Here is a 7216-nt window from a genome sequence, read left to right as displayed (position 1 = left end):
CTGACCTCATAGTTTTTTCAGGCTTTCCTTATGTCCATCAGGATAATATAGGCTCTTAGGTCGGCACAGTTTTATGGATTAAAAAAATGTATACTAGATCACCTTAAAGGAACTATTAAAATAAATGGAACTACACATGTGACCACAAGTAGATCACACCTGATTCACGAGTGCTAGAAGGAAAAGAAGAAGAAAAGAAAGCTCGAGAATGTTTCTTTGTGTGTGGCAGTCTGGGGGTGGGGGCTGGGGGCACTCAAAAGCCAAATAAAAAGCACAGGGCATGGGGCTCCCAGGAGAGTAGATTAAGGCTGCTTATGCTTAAGCCAGTGCACAAGTCGGGACAAGGCTCAGCCCAACTCTGTGTCACTCGCAGCAACATGACCTGGTAATTTGTGAGTGGTGTAAACGGTCGTTTCAATGGACGGAATGCCATCAGATAAGATCTTATATTTCTTCCGGATCTTAATAAGTCTGCTTTCTCTCTCCCCTCTGCTTCACCCCTCTAACCTCATATTTATACAGAGTCTATTTCCAGATCTCTGGAATCACCTTGGTGAAGAAGAAAGGGCATTTTCTTCATAACAGATGACACTGCACAGTCTGTGGGGGCAATGTCTAAGTAAAACTGAGCCTTGTACAATTGTCTGAAAACAGTCTATCAAAATAACGTCACCCCAAACCTTATTATATTCCGGGAATCAGCATTCCCGGCATTTCCTCCAGGTGGACTCCAAAGCCTTCCCATTAAAATGAGGACACTGAGTGCTATGGAAGAGCATCTCTCCTCTCCTCTCCCCTCCCCTCCCTCTCTCCCTTCTTGAAGAAAGGAGGCCTGGTGGGGCACTGGTTAAGAGGTGAGCTGCAAAAAAGGGGTTCGGGCCTTGCAAGCCCGTTGGAGCAGTTCTATGCGGCTTGGCAGGGCTGCTATGAGTCAGAATTAACTCAGTGGCAATGGTCTCTCCTGCAAAGCCAACGTGATGTTAAAGTACCTCAGATTCCCTACTCTACACCACCCCCACCCACAAGCGGAGGCCTTTCCCCTCCATCTGCTGGACTTACACTCTTCTGCCCCCTGAGAACAGTCACCCTTCCCAGTCACAGGCGCCGAGTCCTCAGGTCCCATCGCTCGTAGGTGCCATTGCTAAGAAACTGGCTGTTGCTTTGTTCTTTTTATGACCAAATGATAACTGCTGAGGGCAATGGGCAGATTACCAAGACATAGATCCATTTTCCCCTATGACTAAGGATTTGTCTGGCTATAAAGTTAAAAAAATTTAAACCACCTTTTAAATGTCTAGGATCCTGTCCTTGCATGCTACGTCTTCACTCCTTACTTCTGGGCTACTCCAACCGACTCAGACACCCACGACCAGGTAGACTTCGTGAGGCAACAGCTCTCCAGTTGCTCCCTTGTGCTCCTGGCAGATGCCTTGTGCTAGTTTCCTAGGCGTGCCATAACAGAGCTCCACCAGTTGTGTGACTATAAGAACTTCATTGTCTCACTAGTAGTGCAAATGCAGGCTGTTGGCAGGGCCTGGTTCTCCTGCAGGCTTTCGGGGAAGGGCTGTGTTTTCTCTCTCAGTTCTGCTTGTCTCAGTGGGTTCCTGGGCTTGCGGCTTCAGCATAACTGTGTTCACATGAGTGTCTTCCCTCTGTCTTTCTGGGTGTCTCTTCTCCTTGTTCAAAGGACAACACTTGGATGAGAGTCTGTCCCGCCCTACTCCACTAGGACCTCATGTCAGCGAGCTTCATTCGTAGCATCCTCAAAGATCCTATTCCCCCAAAAGGCACATTCACTGGCAGCAGGGCCTATGTCTTCAACATACGTTTTCAAAATTCAATGCTAAACACAAGGACTTTACTAGAACTATCTAACTTCTTCTCTCATGGTTTCTTTCTGTCTGTCTATACTGGCTCTGTCCATTTTGGGACCCACTCAGTCCCAGTTCATTGTGTCTATCACATTCATTCTGAAAATTTGGAGCTCAGACCTAATAGGAATTAGGAAAACACCGTCACAGACTTTTTTACAGGAAGCTGAAGTTCACAACACCATGCACACTGCCGAGTTAAATGAAGCACGGTTTTTCTATACTCGGAGGAGTTGATTCCTATTTTCCACTGAAAATCCCTAATGACTCTGGCACACATTTTTATGTTTTGTTTCATTTCCCTGGTTTAATGAAAGTAAGATTCATTTCTCTTTTCCCAACAAGCCTTTATCATAGCTAAGTCAGAATGGTAAAAAAGGCATTGACTGGCTAATTGAATTTTATAGTGAAATGAGGGCTAAATACAATACCCTTTTAGTTGTTCCTTTGTCAAACATCTCTAAGATATAGTTTCTTGCCTTAGCCAACAAGATAAAATTAATAAAGTGACTTATTTTGATGGTCTTTATTCTTGCTATGCTTTATGGCAATGAACCATTAAAGTAAATATACATATTATGTGTTCTATGTACTAGGTCATTAATTATGAGTGAAGTATAGCCTCTTCTTTAAGAAACTTTCGAATCCAAAAGGGGAAAATGACATTCATGTAGACCTAATGATAATATGGGATAGAATGCAACAGTTATCTCAATCAAAGAACTGAATATTTTAAAAATCATTTTATTGAGAGCTCTTATGATGCTTCTTACAATCCATACATCAATTGTATCTGGCATATTTGTACATATGTTGCTATCATTCTTTTCTAGACAATTACTTTCTTTTGAGCATTGGCATCAGCTCCTCTTCTCCCCCCCCTTATGATCCCTTGATAGATTATAAATTATTATTTCCATGTCTCACAGCAATCACTGTCTCACTTCCCCCATGTTTTCTGTTGTTCTTTCCCCTGGAGGGGTGTGTGTGGTTGTGTGTTGATCAGTTTCCCCTTCTTCTCCCCCTTCACTCTTTCTATCTGGTATTTCTCTTCCCATTCCTGCCCCTGGGTTGTGTGTGTCCCGAGCTCTTATCCCTTATTTACAACTGTATACATGCTCTGGTCTAGTCTGAAGTGAGACGCATCCCTGGGGTCATGGGGATTGGGGTGAGGAAGCCTCAAGGAACCAGAGGAATATTATTTGTTTCACTGGTGCTTTACTGCACCTGGGTGACCTCATCCCTTCTCTATGACCCCTCTGTGGGGGATGGAACTGAATATTTTATATGTAGGATATGTTATAGAAGTTATAGGATAGGGGGTAGATAGATGATGAAATAGGTCCTTCCAATTTATTCAACAAATAATTACTGAGCACCCATTACACTGAAACCTGTGAAAGCTGGAACTTGCGGGGATTGACTTGTTTGGCTGCCTCTGGCAAGTTGTTCACCTTTGACAGGGCACAGGTTTATGACTTTTCTATGGCTCTCTCTGAATAGAAAATATTTGAGTCTTTCTTCTCTGGCAGGCTTTTGCCTAACACACTGTCTATGTCAAAATGTTGTAGGCTCTGGGATATGGCTATGAATAAAAGAGACATGTTCCTATTCCATGAGCTCATATTCTATAGGAACACGGACAGACAGAAAACAAGGACAGCAAAAGTAGACTGTGTTAATCATTCCTAGAAAGAAAAAAAACAAAACCATCCAGAATGTTCCACAGAAGTAAGGATAGTGATTTGGGCTCACTTGCTTTGGACATGCCATCGTCAAAGATTAGTTGCTAGAAAGGCACATCATCTTTGGTAATGTAGAGGACCCAAACAAACAAACCAACCTAGGGCAAGTGTCAGTGGGACAGATTGACATAGAACCACAGTGAGGCCCACAAAGAGACCAAAGGGCCCTGAAGAGGGGGCGGGCCAGGCAAGGGTCAGTTCTGGCATGCATGAGGCCCGGGAGCTGGAGCTGACTTGATGGCTAAGAGAATCCACCCTTGGGCAATGGGCAGCAGCAACAGCCACAACAATGAATCAGACTCCGTGGCAGTGAACTTGAGTTTTTGTTTGAACAGCAACAACAACAAGGGGACGGAGGGGCTAAGGATGACGCTGGGGTTCTCTCTTTGACAGTAAATGATGACAGGCTCAAGGAAGATGACATTTGAGCAGAGAGCTGAAAGGCAGAAAGAGAAATGATAGCGAAAGGGAGCATGAAAACAAGGGCGGGAAGCTGCCGCCACAGAGAGGGAAGTCCTGGGAAGCAAGCATCCTCTCCATACTGTTTGAAGAACAAGGACCCCCGGGGCCGAGCAGGGTAAGTAAGCTGTGGGGAGAGTGGAGGAGAGGGGCCAGAAGCCTGATACACGCACAGAGCTTCAGTAGGGCCCGGGCGGCTGTGTGCTCGCCTGGCACAAGTGCCTTATTTTTCCTTTTCCTCCAAAGTCTCTCATTTTATTTTCTTCTTATTCATCATTCTCTTAAAAGGGGAAACTGGAAAAGAAAAATGTTCATTAAGGGTTCTGTCTAGCTGGATTCCATTTAATTGAAGTGGGACCATGATTGATTGCTCTGTATTTGATTCTTAAGTTATTTCATGTGGGCACATTTCTCTCCCAAATTAGATACCAAACAATCCTCAGAGGCAGCTAGTCTTTTGTTTCCTTTCCTGTTTCCCTGAAGCTTCTGGGTCATAGAAGGACTTGAAATCTAATGCTTCAAAACACCGAGTCAACTCTTAGTACTGTGTTTGTGCATCAGATGGTAAATACCAAGAAGTCACTCTGCTCACTGCTGTGACCCTGCTCTCTCCTTCTCTTGGGTCAGTTCCGTTCAGACCATGTTTTAAAGTGGTCTGGAATTAAAGTGTGATTTACCCAGGTATCCCAAAGGAGATAGGAAAACACGGAGACATGGGAAATGGGGTTTTTCTCAAATGAGGAGCTGATACCAAGGGCTCAAGTAGAAAGCAAAATGTTTTGAGAATGATTGCAACAAATGTACAAATGCGCTTGGCACAATGGATGTATGTGTGGATGTGATGAGATGTATGAGCCCCCAATAAAATGATTTAAAAGAGAGAGAGAGAGAAATAGGCTTTTTCTCGTGTCTCTTAATTTTAGTCTTTTGATTTTACTTGGGAGTATAGATTTGGGTAAAACTCAAGATTCAGGTAGGCATTTGGTAAAGCACTATGTTTAATAGGTTAATGATCACCTGAGGAAATAGTCACCTAACGTTACACAAGGTGCCCTGGAAGCAGGTGAGTTACGTCTTGGCGTACTCACTGCGAAGTGAGCTGTTCTCAACTACCAGCCACTCCACTGGAGGAAAATGGATTTCCTACTCCTCAAAAGATTTACAGCTTCAGAAACGTATAGCAGCAGTTTGGTTCTGTCCTAGAGGGTCCCTGTGAGCTGGAATTGACTCGATGGCAGTGAGCCGAATGCTGGTCAACCAGCTCTCCTAGCCCACGTTCTATCGGGACTCCGGCTGGGTTTGCCCCACAACAGCAGCCACGAAGCTGCTGTGGCAATGACTAGAGTCCTCTGGGTCGACTAATCCTTGGGGGAATGAGTGACATTTTCTCTCCACTCTTGGTTCTTTCTTTTCTATTTTGGTAAAAGTTTTAGATTTATACAAAGTTGAAGAAATAGTAGAGTTCCCCCAATTTGGCTAAATGTTAACATCTGACAAGTCCATACTATAACCATGGAAACCGGGAGATAGTACCATTTTTAGGCCTCTGAGTAGTATAAGGAGCCTGGTGGCTCACTGGTTACATTATTGGGCTGCTAACCTCAAGATCAGCAGTTTCAAACCACCAGCTGCTTCCATGGGGAAAATTCAGAGCTTTCTACTCCAGTCTCAGAACTCTACAAATAAGCCATATTTGACTCAATGGCCATAAGTTTGAGGTTTTTTGAGCAGTGCAAAAGATTGGAACTTGTTTTTACAAACCCCAAAATTGGTGGTTCAAACCACCGAGCACAGCTGCAGAAGAGAAGTGTGGTGATCTCTTTTTATAAAAATTTCAGAAAAACAAACGAACACACAAACAAAAACAATCCTGGAGAAGAGGCCCCAGGACTTCTGGCAGAGCGGTTTCAGGGTTTCTGTCGGAAGTGGCGGAGGCTGTTGAGACCAGATACATCAGAGGTGTTGGCCCAGACTCAGGGGAGCAACACTGAGATGAAGAGGTACCTTCCCGACAGAGACTGTGGAACTGTGGGACAGAGTGGCAGGCGGGCTGACTTCTTAGCCCATGGGGAAAAGTTCAAGGGACCATGTGGCTGAGAGATTGAATACCCGGGAGAGACCTGGCTACCACGTGGCTGAGAGGCTGAGAATTGGAGAAGACTTAGCTGCTGGCGGAGGACACCAATGACAGTATCATTATTGTCTGCTGATCCTAACTTGTAGTTACCTATCAGCTTCCCTAAGAACCCCCTTCACCATGAAGAACAAAATCCTATGGAGCAATTCTACTCTATAATATATGGGGTTGCCATGAGTTGGAATCAACTCCATGACTGGGTTGACTGTGTTTGTTTGATTGTTAGGATTATTTGCACTAACTACAGGACCCCAGTTGGCAATGTGGTTAAAAGGGCTTGGCTGTGAACTGAAGGTTTGGTTGTTCAAACTCACCAGCTAATCCAGGGGAGAAAGATGGACAGCCTGCTTCCATTAACATTTATAGTCTTGGGAACCCTGTGGGATGGCTTTGCTTGGTTTTATATTGCTATGAGTCAAAATTGCTAAACCTAAATGGGTTTGGTTTGGGTATTAAGTACAACACTATTAATCTACGGACTTTATTGGAAGTTCCTTAATTTTGTCACTAAGGTTGGTCCCCCCCGCCTCCCCCTTTCCAGGATTCAACGCAGGATCCCCACATGGTAGTTAGTAATCAGGTCTCCTTTGATTTTGTTGCTAGATCCTGTAAAGTTGGTTCAGACTCAGCAATGTTGGGTCTAATAGAATAAAACACTGCCTGATCCTGCATCGTCCTTAACACAATTATTAGCTTTGAGCCCGTTGCTGCAGCCGCTGTGTCAGTCTATCTCCTTGAGAGTATTCCTACTTTCTGGTTTCCTTCTATTTTAGAAAGCGTAATCTCCTTTTGCAGGCCTTGGTCGCTCCTGCTAGCATGTTCAAACTAGGTGAGATGAAGTTTCATCAGCCTTGCTTCCGGGTAGCATTCTGTCCAGGCTTCTTCCAAGACAGATGTGTTTTGCTCTTTTGGTAGTCCATAGTATGTTCAATATTCTCTCAGCAGCACCGGAATTCTGATGCTCAATTCTTCTTCGGTCTTCCTTATTCAATGTCCAACTTTCA

The sequence above is a fragment of the Echinops telfairi genome, unplaced genomic scaffold (assembly GCF_000313985.2).
Source record: "Echinops telfairi isolate 266 unplaced genomic scaffold, ASM31398v2 ScPeMD7_1;HRSCAF=3_0, whole genome shotgun sequence".
In the NCBI taxonomy this organism is placed as follows: domain Eukaryota; kingdom Metazoa; phylum Chordata; class Mammalia; order Afrosoricida; family Tenrecidae; genus Echinops; species Echinops telfairi.
This window is presented reverse-complemented; position numbering follows the sequence as displayed.